The sequence below is a fragment of the Anastrepha ludens genome, chromosome 4 (assembly GCF_028408465.1).
Source record: "Anastrepha ludens isolate Willacy chromosome 4, idAnaLude1.1, whole genome shotgun sequence".
Taxonomy (NCBI): Eukaryota; Metazoa; Arthropoda; class Insecta; order Diptera; family Tephritidae; genus Anastrepha; species Anastrepha ludens.
This window is the reverse complement of record NC_071500.1, coordinates 63,817,689-63,837,008: the sequence shown is the minus strand read 5'-3', so window position 1 is coordinate 63,837,008 and position 19,320 is coordinate 63,817,689. Positions and strand designations below refer to the sequence as shown.

The following is a 19,320-nucleotide window of genomic DNA, read 5'->3' as shown; positions in this document are numbered from 1 at the left end:
CGGAGATTGGAACCTATGCATTTCCGAATGGTAGTTACATACCAAACCATTCAGTTACGTCTGTAGGGTTAGAAAAACTTAGTAAAACCACTAGAAGTCTCACTAAAGTTTGTTAAGCAGAGCAAAACCGAAGTACGCTCGTTTTCCCTCTGATAATTTCAGTTTTTTATGTATTCTTGAACTGGTAGGTAAAAATAAAAGAGCTTGAACAAATTATTACAGGCATATAATATATGTTAACAATAATAATGCTATTATAATAACAGCAAGGAGCAAGAATCGGGCCTTCTTATAAAATTACCTGCTACCTAGGTGTTGGAGGAGAAACTACCAACAATGGGTGAATGCTCGGTGAAATTTGAAGAAAATTTACCAATTTTTTTTAATTTGCACAAAGTTTGAAACTTGGATTTATATGCTACTTGTAGGAAAAAGATTTATATTTTTTTAAAGAAATAGTACTTAACCGAGTGATAGTCACTCTCAAGGGGGTTGATTTGCTATGGTGATGATAACGATGGTAACTGTTGTAGTATGTACCTTGCAACTACTGTGAAAATCTGAAGTATTTTGTTTTTCGGATTAAAAAAAAATGTTGGAGTACAAATGCATCATACTTCCGCCGCCTTTTCCTTCGAATGGTTAAGTGCGTGACTACCATTTTGTAGTGCCTTGGTTCAAATCTTCGACCATGAAACACCAAATGACAGAAAAAATTGTTTTCGAATAGCGTTTTCCCCTTGACAAGTAACACTAAACCTAAGAAATATTCCCGCCATGAAAAAAAAAAAAAATGAATAAAAATCAAAAATAAATAATTGGCGTGTGCACTTCTTTCAGGTGTTTAGCCGAGTTCCTCCTCCTATTTGGGGGACCTTGAAAAAGGAGGGCAATGAAAAAAGCTTCTCATGAAAAACCATTTATTATTAAGAGGCGGAATAAAACATACGACGTACAAACTCTATTTGCAGAAAAACATCAAGACTCACACAACGAATTGAAGGAGGAGCTCGAGAGGAATTTCTCGCCTTTTCAGATGATTCATGAGTCAATCAATTGTTTTTACTTCTTTTTGACATACGTTCGAAACAAATGATAGTCGGAAGGAGCAACGCCTGGAGAAAACGGCGGGTGAGGTTGGAGGCCTCTTACCTATTTTAGTGTTTCTGAGTATGTCTTCACCACTTTTGCAACATTAGACTGAGCGTTATTATGTTGGGGGCTAACTTGATTGTGTCTCTACTACAACATCTGTGACTATTTTTCTTTCAAACGAATTTATTGTTTAATAGTTCTTAATATATCAGACCGAGTTGGCCCCACAAATTACAGAGCATAATTTTAGTGCCGTGAAGATTCAGTTTGGTGATTAACATTGAAGCATATCCGGACTTTCCCCAAGATTTTCTGTGATCGAATTACACTGTGGAACAAATTCAGGTTAGCAAAAATTAGGTCCATTCTGAGAGTGGCGGGTGAAAATAGAGGCGAAATTAGAACGGGTCTTCTCCGTTTTTTTATGTTAGTTCGAATTTTTTTTTAATCGGCCTTCGAAGTTTGCAGTCAAATGCCGATTTTCAGTATATTGTTTCATAAGTACCACAAAAATTTTCGAAATCAATTTTTTCAAAAATTGTAATTGTTGCACAGGTCTCTAGCAATAATTTGGCTTTTACAGATTGAAAAAATATCAATTAGTCGACGAGTTATAGCCAAAAAACCATATAAACAATTTTGCTCCGATTTCGAACTTCGAAGGCCGATTAAAAAAAATTCGAACTAACATAAAAAACGGCGCGATACGGGTCTTCTAATTTCGCCTCTATTTTCACCCGCCACTCTCAGAATGGACCTAATTTTTGCTAACCTGAATTTGTTGCACAGTGTTATCGTAGTAGATATATTTTTCATCGCCAGTGACAATGTGATGTAGCGATTTTTGCCTTTGAAGCAACTGTTCACAAGCAAATAATTGCTTTTCAATATCTCTCGCCTTCCACTCCCACAGTACACTTGGCCATTACTTTTTTAAGTGACTTTTTAGTGACTAAATACTACCAATTCTTTTTGCATTTCACACGAGTCTTCATCAAATAGTGCCCCCAGTTTTTAATCGTCGATAGTTTTGTGCTTACTACCGCTGTGACCAAAACTTTGAGTGTATTTCTACAATTTAAAATCTTCTCATAAAAACCGTCTGCGTTCGGAGATGTCACAAAAGTAAAGGAAAATTAAAGGAAAACATTAGGACGACGGCCACAAATTGAGGAAGAAGTTTCGCAAAACATCGAACGAAAGATGCACGGGACAGTTATAAGTATATTATATTTACCACACACTGCGTTAAATAATTACATCACTGGATTTATTGTTAAAGTTTTAATAATCTATTTTTTTTTTTATTTAAATTTTATAATTTTTTTATGAAAATATGGCTGACGCTCTTACCAAAACGCTATAAATCCAACTTTCAAACTTTGTATAAATAAAAAAAATCAACAAATTTTCATCAAGCTGTATACTTGAAACTTGATAAAAATGTGTATAATTTTTTTAAAATTTTTACAAATTTGAAGCTTAAATTTGTTTGATTTTAGTAGGAGCATCAAAAAATTGGTAAATTTAAATAAGAAATAAAGAAATTGTTAAAACATGCCAATAAATCTGGCAGTGTAGTTATTTAACGCAATTTATATGGTGTAAGTTAACAACTTAAACTGAATGAGCTATAAAAATACTTAGGAGAAATCTGTTTGAAATTACCGAAATTTTCATCAAATAAGGTAATTAAAAACAAAAAAAATTAAAATAAATTGAGAGTAAATGCAGTAGGACCAGAAATAAACCAGTTTCGGACCACAAATATGCAAAATTCAATTATTAGCCCTTCCAGATTGTATGTATGTATTTTGACATTTAATACATATAATCTTAATTAAGCATAAATAAAGCACACAACAGTAAAAGACAGGTAAGAAGGTTGCTACAACCAATCAGTACCAACAAAAAAACCAAAACAATTATATTAACAACACTCAAGAGGATTTCAAAAAAATAGTAAGCAATGAAAAAATAAACCATTGCTGAAAATGTAAAAAAAGGAAGGCAGTTACACACAAGCATACACACATATGAACATATGTAAGCACAGCACAATTAAATATTGGTACTCATATTGAGTATAAAAAAAACTGTCAACAAATCCCCAGACGCACCACATCACACTGTTAACCCGACCGCCAAATCGCAGCTGGCCAACTAGTCCACCTTACCCACTAAACTTGACGCCACTTTTACCGATTTGGGCAGAGATTTAATTTATTTTTGCTCATTTCGTATTTTCATTGATTTCATTCCCTCTTTTCAAAGTTTCATGTTATTTTCGTTTGTCTGTTCGTCATTAGCGTGAGATGACCATAAACAAAACTGTAATTGAATGAAGTAAAATTTACAAGCCATACGATGAAAAAATAAAAAAAATATATATAAAATGAAGGCACCAGTACTGCAAGGTAGCGCTGTCGCATCGGCAAGGTGTTTGTATAACGTCGGTAAATGATGAGAAAAAATGCACGCAAAATAAAACAAAATAAAAAATATCTGTGTATTACAAAATAAAAGCTGCTTGCGAATGTTGAGCAGTGGTCGCAGCTGCCCGCATGCGCACATGACGCATTTGCTCATAACAACAACTACAGTGCTGTAACGAATTCATTGAGTTGTGCGGGCATCCTAAATATTTAATTCAAGTACACTCCAGTGCGCGAATCAGTGCAACTGACTGAAAATTAACAAACAACAAAAAGATAATAATAATAATATAAATAAAAATCTCAATCGTATTCGAAAACGGAAAATTATTACGGCGCACGATTACTGTGCGGTGGCGGGAGAAGTGGCAACCATTGCCCATTTTTAGAAGTCATGAGGTCAATGCAACTGATTACACTACATGCAACAAACAAGTGCGATGCGTAACTACATACCACATACATACATACTGTATATGAAGAGCAGCAATTGCAATGGTGGAGGAGTCGAGACGCATCGCAAATGATGAGCATGAGCTAGCTGCTGTGTGTGCACAATGGCTGCGCTTTGTTGTCGCAAATCGGGTCGAACTTGTCACCCTATAGACGATGCGCGTACGCGATTTCCTTCAACTGATAGGATTGCTCTGGAGGCGACTGAAAGCTGACAAATTATTCAAAAATACTAGTTTATTAAAATTACTTCATTAAATTGTGGCGCTGATGGAATTTGTTAACTCCCCATTTGCTGGCGACTTAATTTACGTCCTCGAGACGTTGAAAGTATTTAAATAATTTAAAATATTTTTTGTTTTTTATCTTTTTGGGTATATCTGCAAACGTGATACGGATCTGCACTCAATCTCCACCTCCACCTCTACGCATTCGCACTCACATTCGCACATGCCCAAAGTGACACCCACTCAACTTAACACAATCCAAATCTACTTGACTCAATTCAATCTGACTTTAAATACCTTTGAGTGGCCGTGGATGCGTACTGAACATCGGTAACGTAGACGCACAGTGATAATAATCGGAAATATTTATAGCTAGATATTTCAAACACAAATAAAACTCAAAAAAATTGTGAGCGATTCCGTTAGAGTACATCAAAGTGCGCCACAAAAGGAAGGAATATAAAGGCTGTACGATACATGGTGAAGCGGATCATTTTATTCCCGTATGGAACATAGCGCCTCGAACATAGGATCTTAATCTCAACATTATTGAAACCTCAATCAGCCGTGTGCAAACGAGCTAACCAACAGTCTGAAAGCCACGCGGAAAGCATTGGCATCAGATCTGCGGACCCAAAGCTCACCATTTCATACGATTGAGCTCTGAGATCTGCGACCTGCACGTGAAAAAGTTACTGGCAGAGGGATATTACTATTGAAGGAGGAACCTCTCAACTGATGTCTGCTGGTGAAGAATGTAGAATAAGGTTGAAGAAGGTTTTTCAGGTATGAATATGCTAGACTTTCTTCATTTATCTGAAATCAGGTTATGAAATAGACGAGGGTGCTTACCAAATAATTATAGTTAAAACTGAAGCGCTTTGCATTTATATCCGGAGAACCGTGACCAAATGTGTTATGGCTCTTCTGGGATAAACGGTATTGGCATCGATTCTGTGAAAACTCAGCATTTCTTATACCTGAATTCTTAAATCTGAGTTGTCCATGTAAGCAATTTACAGGTGGCTGATAATAAAATATGTTCAAGCTCATTTGAAACTTAATTCATCTGTTTTCAAAACTTTTGTTCAATAAGACTAACCTCCTATTTTCCTTGGGGAATTGATAGTGTCAGCTTGCTGGGAGTGCAGACCGGACTTTTGTGGGGGAAAAATAAGATGAAACAAACCTTATGCCATCCGTTGGCTACTTCACAAGAGTGATTTTAAAAGATTAACGGTTGAGATAAATATTGAGTAATATCCGGTAATAATGGGTGGCGCCACATCCATTTTTGGGTAAATGCGTGTTTCTCGATAACAATTTTTCCAATTTTACTAAACTGCCTGAATTTAGTACTTCCTCTCTTATTCTATTACCTTTTAGTAAGTTTTTTTCCAAACTTATAAGTACATACTTTACCCAGCCTATTCCAAATAGTTCATTTTTTATGTAATTATAGAGATATACCTGTAGGTACATGCCATTTGAAGTTCAAGTCCTTGCTGCAGTAGTTATTTGGAGAGTGATGAGATAGGTTATCACACCATCTTTTCCGTTTGAGTCGAGTTCTGTTATAATCTATTATCAAGATGTCTTGGAAATAGTAATTATATTGGTGTCTCCCAAGGTGTCGTATAGATCATATTGTTCTATGGCCTACAGTTTTTAATGGTTAAATATATGTTTAAAGGACTAAAAACCACAACAGGCTATTTTTTAACTGCATGAAAATCATCGTACGAAACCTTGCAAACCTTCTAAATATTGTATATTTTTAAACGTTAAAAGTAAAAAGTTGGATTCTGTTGTACAGTGATCTTAATAGCAGATGCACCCACTGTGCGTCGTCTCGTTAGCTTTAGTATATCATTGTGAGAAAAGCGCATCTTATGGCTTTGCAGCATCAATAACTTGTCGCTGACAAATCAACAGCGAAAAGTTTGCACTTGTTTGAATCCAAGTAGAGTTGTTCATAGGATAGCGTGAGTGCTCAACGGCGTTGTTGTTGCTACTGCAATTCGATAATAAAATTTAGTATGAGCATTCATACAATTGTCGTTGTTGACATTGCCTGAGTGCTGCCACTTCAAAAGCTTGTACTTTTTGATAGAATCATTCATTCAATCTGTACATTTGCAGCATTTCATAATAGTAGCTATTTTCTTTAAACTCAAGTTAATCACAACACCAACAAAAACCTTGAATTGTGTTAATGACATCTTCTAGTCACTCCTACGATCAAACGATAAATCCACTCATAGGTAATAATAAGTGATTCTTAAATTTTTTCTATCAAAGTTCAAATAATAATACTTAGTCATACAAATAAAATATAAAAACAAAAATGAATTTATTGATGTTATCATAGCATCGCAGTTATTGCCATAAGTACATACGTATGTTTGTCTCGAGCTCGAATGCTCATCTTGATAAGTGTATGTATTTAAAGCTATTTATTAGACTTAATTAAAAGCTAGTTCCGGTCCAAACGGCAAACGGTTGCAAAGCCATAAAATAATAGTAATTGGCAATGGTTAATAGTTAAGTAAAATCTTTGGCTGTTTGAAAAATCTGCTGTTTGAAAAAATGGTGTATGGCGGAATACCAAACGGGATTATTTTCACACCAATTGCAGGTTCACGTTCACTGCTTCAGTTATATAATTAAATATCAATCATTTGATCATGTATATTTCCTGTCCTAATATACCTTTCAAGAATCATTATTTATATATTAGAAACAACGATATGAAAACAAAGGCAAGCACTTCGACCTTAAATGCTATTGTGTGCTCTACTCTTCACTACACCTCATTCAGCCCCAATTTTTTTAAGAAATCCAAGGCAACAACAGACTGAGCTGAGCGTATGTGTGTTTTCTTCTTGATCTGGCTTCGGGTTCGGGAAGAAAGTGTGATAATGTCACAGTCGACAGACAAGTCGCAGAATCGACAGGAGTCAGCAGATCAAAAATGCCTCTGCGTATTCATAGCTTGGTCTTAAATAGGTTCATGAGATGTTTGGTATCTTTAAATATTGCACTCTCCCAATGAGGATTTTCTTACAGTAGTAGTTATGGCTGTTGTTGTTGTAGCAGCATAAACGTTTCGCAGAAATAAACTAGGAATACTACTGGAGTGACAGTCCTTTGCCGAATCGTTCCAATAACATAGCACCGACTGTCGTGTCTTAACTAAGTTTCACCGTGATGTTACAGCTTGAGTTCAGCAGCCTTTGCTTTCACCTCTGAGGTCTTCCTGAGCTCACACTAGAGTGTGTTTTCCAACATACAGGAAAGTATTAGATCCTACTAGTTTTCAAGCCGCAGTATCTCTAGCGAGAAAGCAATATCTGAGCTGAATGCAAGCAACTTAACAACTATTGAAAATATGACCTTATAAGATTATAAAGCTGTGAGTGCAGCTTGACTGCCGCTCGGTGAGCTGATTGCGGAAACTTCTTTGCAGATTTATCTCCATTCACAGACTGAAGGCATATATGTACTTTTGCTGGGAAGATGACTGCCAGCTATGCCCTCGGACCCAATATTATCTCTTTTGAAGCAGGAAAGGAGCTCTTCAAACCATTTGAAACCAAAATGAGATATTAAATATTGCATCTCACTTTCGTGACATTTTATTAATTTTTTGTAATAAGACCGATAATTTGAGTTGCTGCCGGACCATCGTCAGCGCGTCTTTCTCTGGCTTAAAAGAGGGTAACGAAGATATTGGTCGAGTGGGGAAAAAAGAGTATTTCTTTGCAACTTACAGAGAATATCTCGCTAATAGGAATATTGTCATTGTGGGCAATCATGAAATTGAAGTTTTGAAGGACTTGGTTTCTAGGTTGAAGAACAATAACTCTTGCCAACAGTTGCTATTTTGGGCTTGGCAGACTAGCTCTCAACAAGCAAAAATTCCAATTTACCAGTACTTTATTGTGCGAGTCCATATATGTATATATTATATATATGTAATTGGGGTATTCGTCTTGATGTTGTTCCACAAATGGAGGGACCTTCAGGCGACTTCGAACGGCACTGGTTTTTATGAGGAGCTTTTTCAAGACAGAGTTACACCTGGAGGCTTGCCATTGTTTGCCGAGGAGCGGCTCCTGCTAGAAAACGTTTTTTCTATTACTTGGCGTTTCATGCACGGAGATTCGAACTTATGCACTTCCAAATGGTAGTCACGTACCAAGCCATTCGGCTACAAGATCAATATATTTAATTAACGCAAAATTATATAACACTAGGACCATTCGAGAACTACTCTATGAAAGATCGATGGGTCTGTTAGGTGGGTGTCGAAAAAGTTAGAACCTGTCTGTGCTCTATATTAACATGGACATAGTAAAAGTAGATAGTAGGTAGACATAAATAAAAATATAAGTATGTAAAGGGTGGTTAAGTTTCAAAAGCCGGTGTTGATTTTGAATAAAATACAATTTTTTTAGGAAATTATTGTCATTTCTCTTTATTATGATAATATTGGTATGGCTCAATTACGTATGCAACAAAATATCGGCCAAATGGCCGCATCATCCGATGATGCAAATTTTCGATGACGCTGAGGCATAATTGAGGTTCTATGCCGTTAATGTGCCGAATTATCTCATCCTTTAGCTCTTGAATTGTTGCTGGCTTATCGACGTACACCTTTTCTTTCAAATAACCCCAAAGAAAGAAGTTCAACGGCGTCGTTGACGTTTAGGTGTGGTTTACATTTAACATCGGCCCTTGAAATTCAACCCCCTATATAATGTCTGGCTGGTCTTGGCTGAAACGTGTTTAATGATTCATTTTGCTCTCGAATTTATTTTTGAACAATTACGTAATCCTTATTGACTTGGGGTTTTTCCGACCAAGGGCTGCCGTTTCAGCAAACCAACCATTTTAGTTCGATGAACCCAAGGAATACCGCGAATAGATCATGTGAATGGAAACCGTGATCAATAAATTATCGGCGCACTTCGCAAAGGATCGGTGCAACTTGCATAGTTTCTTGGTCTCGATCATACACAAGATTTGCGATATTGCAATAAGTTTACAATACTTGTAGATGCAAATACATATTCTGCGCGGATGTATGGTATAATAGTTTGTCTGGGGGTCGTTTTGATTTAAATTTACATGATTTTTGATTTGCCTTTCGCTTGCAATAATTAGCCTCCATTGGTTTGCAGTAATTGGCTGACATGCAATGATAAGTGATACTTTCATTGATCGACAGCATCTAGCTGGTGCGCTAAGTTATAAATATTGAAAAAACAACAATCACAAGGACAACAACAACTTAGTGTAGAAAGGAATAAGAATAAAAAGGCGGATAGATATTGCATTATTTTCACACTTGAATCTATTTAAATTTTTCCTGCGACGCGAGTCGATGCAACGTAAGTTTGTTTAGAAAATTGGCTATAAATTGATTTCTTGCCATAAATTGATTTCATGTTTTCAAACAATTTATGCAAAATGCAAAACAGAATGAAGGCAAAATGAAATCGTTTTAAACGTAAAATTGCAAGAGCACAAAAAAAAACAGAAAAATAAAATGTTGTAAATGCGACAATCAAATGCCATAGATGTCATGTTGTACGACTTAAATGTGGCACGCATTGGCATGCAAACGTATATTCATACATACGTGTCTAAAGGAATATGTACATATACTTATGCATATATATCTAAAGGCATGTGTGTAGTTATGTGTGTCTTTTCAGCACGATTTCGCCGCTCACAAAGAATTGGCGAGCATTTAACAGTTCAATAACGAATTTCGCACAATTAAACAATAGAAAACAGCCAGCAGCAAAATTAACAACAGCAACAACAAAAACAAAAACAAAAATGCTGTTGTCATTTGTCAAATGCAAACTGCAACAGAAAAATATTGCCGCAACTTGTTTACATAGATACAATTAAAATACGAAACACACACACGTACACACAGTCAATAACTGAATGGAATCTTATTTTATCGCCGCCGAGCAAATGAATTGTGCGAAAAATAACACTTGCCGCAATCTGCAATGTATATGTATGTATAAATATGCTTGTAAGCAGGAATTGAGCAAACAAGCCACACAGGATTAAAAGATATTTGGGGTGCATGATGTTGCAAATTTTTGGTAATGTTTGCAATTTAGTGTAATTTTATGCTGTGTAACTGAAGTGTGGACTTGACTTATTCCGAATTGCTGCTTGTGAATGCAGCTGCCTATGTGCAACAGTTGTACGGAAAACAGTGCATACCAAAAGTTTTCGTTTTAAAATGTATAAATGAGGTTGTACTGAAAAAATTATTGTGTCTTTCAAAGTATTTATTAAAAAAAAAAAAAAAAAAAATAAAAAAAAAACAGGGAGTTCGTCTCACTATATATTATATATATATAATTGGCGCGTACACCCTTTTTGGGTGTTTGACTGAGCTCCTCCTCCTATTTCTGGTGTGCGTCTTGATGTTGTTCCACAAATGGAGGGACCTACAGTTTCAAGCCGACTCCGAACGGCAGATATTTTATGAGGAGCTTTTTCATGGCAGAAACACCCTCGGAGGTTTGCCATTGCTTGCCGAGAGAATTATTGACGACTCGGGTAATTTATTTGTTTCTTATTTAATTTTACTTTATTTCTCAAATATATTTCTTTCTCCTACAAAAGCCGTTATTTCCAAGTTGCAAACTTATTGCAAATTAAAAAAATTCAATAAATTTTCAAGCTTTTAATCAGAGTTCTTAGACAAATTCCGAGTATGCAGCTTTATAGCCCTTTGAATTTTTATAAAGGGTTGGAGGTACTTTTTCCAATAGAATATTTTTGACAGATCACGTGTGTCTACTGTCAAACGAAATACATAATTTTTTCAGTATTAATTGACATTTCATCTTGGAAAGACTTACGCCTCAACAACGTTTACACATCATATAATTGTATACTAAAATCTACGCTCTGTGAAAAGTGTTCATTGCGCTCTCAGGGCAACTTATGGTGTTCAGCTATGAGGCCTATTTTTGGCTTAATACCTACGCCAATAAGCAAAAGTGCCAAATTTGTGCTACAGAAGACCCTAAAGCCATTCAAGAACAGCCATTACATCCATTGAAAATAACCGTTTGGTATGGCGCATGGGCTGGAGGAATCATAGGCCAATATTTCTTCAAAGACGAAGTTCGCGCCAATGTAACAGTGAATGGCGAACGCTACCGCGCCATCATAAACGACTTTTTCTATAAAAGAAATTATATTTTAAAAATATATCGTTTTTCATAAAAAACTCTACTTTTTGAAGTACGATATTTGAAAATCGCTCCCAAATAATTTTTAGCGAAAGTCTTAAATAACTTATAATAAATTTTATATGAAATCATTCCAGACCTATGAAATCACTATAAGTTGACACCTCTCTAGGCTCGCGTTAATTTTTGTAAATTTGCAAATATTGGACTAAGTAGATAAATCAAACGTTAGAAATTTTCGGCAAATTATCAGTAAATTTAAGAGTCCGAAAAACAATTAAAGACATATTGCGATTTCAAGAATTTAGATAGAAATTACTTAAAAATTAATTTCATTCATTTTATATATAAACAAAAACGTTTCATAAACTTAGTTTCTTAATATCAATACATTTCTAATGAATTTTAAATACAAATCTTGTACAAGTTTCTTAGAGCAGGTTTCAATATGGAGTATGTAGCGTTTTCCATGCCACTGTATGTTGTACGATTTTTTATTTACATATCAGCCACTTAATATCCAAGAGAATGTGTCGTAGGTCATTTTTATTATTATTAATGGCTTTGTGTCAGTAATTGCTGCTTAACACTGACTTTAAATCTTTTGTAAATTTGAATCCGTAGTAAGTACATACCTGCTGGTTGTTGAGTTGAGTTTTGCAGACTTTCTGAAATGAAAATAAAATAAAAAATGTCTTTTTAATTCATATTAATTTATTAATGCCAGTCGAGACACATTTATTCTAATCAGTAGGCTTGTAGTGGGAGGTGTGCTGACTTCCGGGTAAAGAAGAAATAACTCATTAAAATTAAGAAAAAAACTTCAAGTTAAGACGTTGGTGTCTTGCTTTCATGGTACTACATATATTATATTATGTATGTTTGTATATTAAGTATTGAAATTTATATAGAAAATCAAAATATATTTCAAAAGAAATTGTTTCAATATGCATCCGTGCTTGTCGCCAGCTCAAGTGAAAATAAATGTTGCGTGGTGCCATCAGGGTAAATTACTCAACTGGAGATCGATTTATGGGTTAACCCTGATTTGATATCCAATTGAGTCGCGCGTCGCTCGAGTTAATTGACAAAATTGTTGGGAAATATGCCATGGCATTAGATTGAAGTTGGATGCTGCCTATGACATCATCTTTCTATACTGGGATGGCTTCAACACAATTAACTATTTCTCGATGACCGTGGTTGGTTATGCTTAGAAGTATTTGAATTATTTTCCCAATCCTCAGGACATCCATTGTTAGCTTTACAGACATTTAGGTTAAGGCCGAATCGCCTTAAGGGGTAACACCACTCTACACGCGTAAAATAAACACGATTTTAAAAAAATTTTTTTGTATAGAAAGAAAGGGGAAACAATCACTCTGATTTGGGAAGTTATTACTTATATACTAAAATACAAAACTACAAAGTTTGATCGAAAGATTTTACAAAATGGCGGCATTGGAGACATTTTTGTAATGTGGTTTCTCTTGAAGGAGCTCCGCGGCACGCAGCACCGAGGGTGCAAATTTTAATCTGGAACATGGAAATTTTTTTTTCTTAATCTAGATAAGAATAGCTAGAGAAACACGTAGGGGATTTAAAAAATATTTATTTTTGTGGAATTAGCAAGCATTTGAAGGAAAAAACTCTATTTTGGACTAAAAAAACGGCACTTAAATAATTATAATATAACAATCGTTTAAATTAATCTATCGAAAATCCCCTACGCTCTTCTCTTAAGAAGGTTATTATACAGGCGTATTGAAAAACCTGATTAAAAATATTTAAAATTGTTTGAGTTATGCTGCGTGCCAATTTCAGAAAACGTGTTTTGAGAAAAACGCGTTTAAAGTTTGGAAATTTGGAGAAATCGTTAGGTAGCAGTCACTAACGCTTGGTTAAACGCTTAAAATATTTATGAAATAAACTTCGGTAACGTATAAAACTTTTTGTTCTGTATTTTAAAAGGTTCAAAGAATTGTTTAAGCTTATAAAAAAAAATCAATTTTTTGAAATTTCTACAGTGGTGTTACCCCTTAACGACTGACCTGATACTTTTAATTAGTTTCAAACTGTTTTGACTTATCAAAAAATAAGGGAGTTGCCTTACTTTAGAATACACTGCATCTTTCGCCTCCAGATATTAAGTAGATGCAGGTGTGCTAAGCTCACGGAGTCCTCGCGTGAACTTCGGGATTACAACAAAACTCCTTGAGGGATCCCAGGCTGAAAAGCACTTTAGTTCCTCTCACTGCAAAAAGGTCTGACCCATCAAAATTAATATCAATTTGTTTCCGCAACGATGAAATTTTTAAATATTGTTATGCAGTTTTTTTAAGCTTAAATACTTCTATCATTTGTTGTGATTTTTTTGGAAAAATATAAAAAAAAAAATCGATTTTTGGAGGTATTTGAAATCGGTATAGTTCACGTAAACCTTCAAATTTTTTTGGTCAAAGCCTTCAAATATATTAAAGGTTATAAGTCCGCTTGCAAACACCAAACTGCTTTGGATTATTTGGAAATACATACATATAATATATATTGGCTATGGGAATAAGTTTCCGCACTCGTAAAAGAGGTGTCGCTGCTGATACTATTTTTGTGTTCGCTCTAGTGATATACTGGTGATTTGAAGGTGTATACATATGTGAGGTCTCCATCGCAGTAGTTGACATTCGTTTGAAACGTAAATATCCTTTTTTATCTGCCTCAAAAATGTTTACGTTCGTCCCGAAAAAGCAGTATTTGCGGGAAGCCATACTTCATTATTACCTTTTAAAGAAAAGTGCAGCTGAAATGTGTCGTATAATATTTACGATAATCACGCTCCATCAAATACAATTTGTAAAGAGTGATTTTGACACTTCCAAAGTGGTATTTTCGACGTGAGTGATAAAGAGCGTGAAGGGGCACCGAAAAAATTCGAAGATACTCAACTATAACAAATATTGGATGAAGACGCATGTCGAACGCTTGATCGGTAAACGTTTGCACGCGATGGGAATGGTCCAGAAAGCAGGTAAATGGATGTCACGTCAATTGAAGGAGAGGGATATCGAGAGGCGTTTGGTGACGTGTGAGATGCTTCTTGAATGGCAGGAAAGAAAAGATTTTCTGCATCGTATCGTCACTGGCGATGAAAAATGGATCTATTATACCCTAAGCGTCGAAAATGTTGGAGCCTGCAAGGTGAACCAGGTCCACCGATAGCTAAAAAAATATTCATGCTTCAAAGGTTATGTTGCTGTTGTTTCTGGTGGAATCAGAAAGGTGTCATCTATCATGAACTCCTTAAACCATCACTGGCGATCGTTACCGACTGCAGCTAATGCGTTTGAATCAACCTCTCAAAGAAAAGCGACCAGAATGACATGACAAACTGACTTTGCCGCATCACAACGCCAGGCCACACGTTACTAAATCGGTCCAGAAATATTTAGAGGGACTGAATTAGGGAATCTTGCCCCACCCTCCGTATTCCCCAAACATTGCACCCTCTGACTACCATCTGTTCCGATCAATGTAGACAACCGTTATTCGAGAGCGGCTCACTTCTTACGAGAACATCACAAACTGGCTCAATAAATGGATTAAGTAAAAAGAACTCGATTTTTTCGTCAGAGGAATCCGTCTGCTGCCTGAAAGATGGAGTAAAGTTGTAGCTTCCAATGGCACATACTTCACACACACATGGATGGATAAATTTGAGCTTCGAAATTGGAGCAAAAATATGTTTTGGATAGGAAGGTAATACCACATCGAAGACTGATACCGCCTATTCAAATGACTCCCTACTACATATCAACAATTGATGAGATTGAAGCAAGTAATTGAAGCAACCGGAATTGATCAGTATAAAGAGTAACGTGTTCCATTAGGGCAATGCCAGACTAACCATGGAAAAAAACATGTAAATTTTGCTAAGATTTTACACTACCCGGATTCGGAACCTACTATGGACATAAAACACTAAGAGATGGTAAATGTTTTTTCTAACACCGGTCTGCCCTCCGCTGGCAACAATGCCAAACCCTCGAATGTATTACTGTTATGAAAAAGCTGCTCACCCAGGTACCATTGAGGAATAACAACAAGCCAACAACCACAAATAGGCGGAGGAGTTCGGAAAAACCCCCTACGAAGGATGTATACGCTAAGTCTATTGTTCAGTTATTTTACAATTTTTTCAAAGTTAACTTTTTTATGAATTTTGAGCTGTTTCTAAAAGAGAGGAGATTTTGGGGTTCGGTTCCGACTCCCCATTGCCGCCTAAATTTTTGGGGTTTTTGTTTTGATTTTTGTTGTTGTTTTTATTATTGTTATTCATGATTTTAAAAGGTTCCCACTCGGAGCCGCTATCCAAAACTCGAACGTGTAGTCGTCGCTAAGTGATCCTATGGTTATCTGTGCCGAGGCAGGGAAGCCGTGCTGGGGTTGACGCATACCCTTACGAGGCATGCATTCAGAGCCGGACGCAAAGCGGGAGTCATCTCAACCGCACCTACACCACCAACACAATGGCGACGACTTTGGAATGTACTCCGAGGCCTGCCAGGATTTTAACGGGCGGGGGCAGTCACGGCATTGGACTACCAGCCATTTCGGCTAAGTTTCACCCCAACGTACTCAGGTGGCAGAATGCCGCAACCACCAGCTCAAGATTCAAAGTTCAGGTCCGGAACATGTAAGCCTAGCCATAGAGAATGCAGGGTCGTCACCGTTCAGGTTTAAAGCCGTTACGGGAGGCGATATGCCCTACACCCCCTGCACCTAGTACACCTTGCAATTTAGATAAATTTACATTGGTTGAGGTACTACTTTGTTTTTTAATTCTGTAAACTGCTGAGCGTATTGCTTTTTATAAATTTTTTTGTTATTAATTTTGCTGATTTTGTCATCGAAACTCATCCCCACACGATTTACTTAATATTCAATTCCATGTACTTAAATAGAATTTTAATATGTTTTCGTTAAGTATTTACGTATCTATGTATGTATATGCATTTTCATGTGTTCGTACGCCGGTGGGTACTCAGTACTCATATACTGAAATATTTTTATTTTTTGATTGATATGAATTTACACCCATCCACTTGAGTATTCGCTTATTTATAGACACTCAGTTATGCGGCTAAATACATTGACAAAATACATAAAATGCAAATGCATTTACTGTTATGCTTATTTTATTATTTTTTGTTGCATTAAAATTTCAAGCTTCATAATAACTTGCAGCAAACTTCCATCCAACTCGTCGCTTCTTTATACACACATGTATACACAAATATGCGCATATGTGCATATATACAGACACACATTCACACATATGTATATAACTAACTTTAACTAGCGAACCTGCCAAGTGAGACACCCACACCTGTGTGTTGAAAAATCAAATGAAATCAAATTGAATCGAAACGAATCAAAATGCGTCATGCTCGATAAATCAACACTTGGCAATCCGTATTGGTGTACTCGTACATATGCAGATAGATACTTGGATATATTATTTGCAGAAAAGGCTTGCCTATAAATGGAATTTTTCTGCTGAAATACAACTTCGATCTAAAAAAACAATGAAACACGATTCGACTATTTAATATTAAAAACAAAAACAAAAAAATGCATTTCAACTAAATTACTGGCATATATTTCTGTGCGGTGCAAACCTACATATCTACATCCATGCATAGAATACAAAAGAATATATGTATATAAGTATGTATATACACAACATGTATAAGAATATCCTACTATGTATACGACAAGTCGCTTGTTATCTTTTTGATTTAACATTCAGCTTGAAGTCAATATTATTTTTGGTTAATAGTTTAAAAATAGAACTTTGCATATCCCCCACCAGTATTTGCCATATTTGTAATTTTATCGAGAGATCAGGCCACACTTTAGTTGAATAAAAAAATCAGAAATAAGAAGCAATGAAGTACAACTCTTAGCTGTCATACGGAAGTGTACCCGTACGTATAGTCGTAGGCTGATTCCATTGATTAAATCTGGCGATATGCGCTACTCAAATTGACCGCCTTATATCAATTTTGTATGTGCATACATATGTATGCATGTAAGTTTGAATGAACGAAAGTAAAACTTGTACAAAGTATTGAAGGACAGCTGAGTGGCAGGTCTGTGAAAACTCGTGAAAAAAATTTACATATGTACATACATACATGTGGTATAAAAAATGGCAAGAATCGAATTGTACAGTGGGGTGAAGAAGTTGTTTTGCCTTAACTTTTACTCATATCAAGTATTAGATATAATTGTCTGAATATTTTCAGGATATTTATGGTATCTTCGGTAGGTAATGGTTGGATGTGAACAAGTTTGATTTCATGGTAATAAAATAAGTCTGACATTAGTCTAGAAGAGTTCAAGTACGGAATAAGTCGGCCTTTATGGGTCTTATATCAAGCACATGAATCTATTTTCTTCATTAATTATTTGATCGTCGCATTTTTTGACAACTTCCAAAATCATCGCTACTTTATGTCTTACATAGTTATTGAGTTTAGTTAAGATATCTCAAAGTGCACTGGAGTTAAAAATAAATTGTCCCTCAAAAATTAAAGAAATTTAATTATTTTCCAAAGAAATAAATTGGTTTTAATTTTTAATTTTGAATTTTTGTTTTAATTTTTAATTTTTATTCCTGAATGTACTCAAACAATTTCACATTATTTCAATTAATTCTAATGAATCCCTACTACTATAATACTATTACTGCTTTTTTTAACAAGGATTTAAAGACGGAAGCTATTCTTATGTTGTATTTTTTACTTAAATAAAATAAATTAATCTTAAAAAGAACCAAACTATATCAACATTTTCGACATTGAATAAACCGCTAAAAAAAAATTAAAATTAATAAAAAAATTAAAAATTATTAAAATTAATTAAAAATTATTAAAATTAATTTAAATAAAATTATTGAAATTAATTTTTAATTTTTTAATTTTAATTTTAAATTTTAACTACAATATTTTTAATTTGCTTTTTTTTTAGTTTTGTAGCTTACATCTTATACTCAATCCTACACAAAAAACAAATTATCTGAAAAAGTTGCTACGAAGCCCAAAATACTTAGATCACTTTATATACAATCGCTCCCTTATTCGCTTATGTTGTAAAACTAATACTAAGAAAAGCTTGATAAATTCTCCACCAATTGGTGATGTGCATTCGAATAAGAACCACTAGAGAGTTATGCCACCTGCACTGCAGATGGTTTTCTTCTAATTAATTTATAGTAGTCTCAAACATTTGCCACCGGTATAGGTGCGAGCATAAATAACTGTTTACCATATATGCATTTTATATTTATTGCCCCAAGTGAGCTCTGAACGTGTGAATTTCTTATCATTAGCTGTTGAGGCACAAGCGAAGGCGACTACTTCGATTTTATTTAAAATCTGGCTCGGTACCTCAGGCGTAACAAAAGGAACTTTTTAACATGCGCCCCATAAGCTACTGGATCTGTAGTCAGGGGTGGATCCTCTTATGGTGATCATATCAAATATATGCATGGAAAATGCAGGACAATTTTTCAAATATATTAACACACATACATGAATACGTGTGAAATGAGCGGACGGAATTCTGTTACTGAGTCCTCGGTAACGTGGCAGCCGAAATTATCGTTCAGTTTTGTTTTTCGTTTTTCACCATAGATGAAGGCCAAAACTGGTAATCTATCATCCTTAAGTTATTACTAAAAAATTAAAAAAAAAAATTTGTTTTTAAATTTCGAAAATTTTTAAAATAAATGAAGAAAACAAATTAAATAAACTAAATATAATTGCTTCTCAAATATTTTTATTTAAAAAGTATATTTTTTCCTGAAAA

The 19,320-nt window shown here is 35.1% G+C and overlaps 1 protein-coding gene across 1 annotated transcript in view; it reads right to left on the bottom strand.

Annotated features, from left to right (window-relative positions):
* LOC128859589 (formin-J) overlaps window positions 1–19,320 on the bottom strand; it is a 161,444-nt gene that overhangs the window by 84,740 nt on the left and 57,384 nt on the right. Inside the window, exon 2 of the mRNA XM_054096524.1 lies at window positions 12,087–12,119. The gene's annotated coding sequence lies outside the window, so the exon portion shown is untranslated. The remainder of the gene's footprint in view (window positions 1–12,086; window positions 12,120–19,320) is intronic.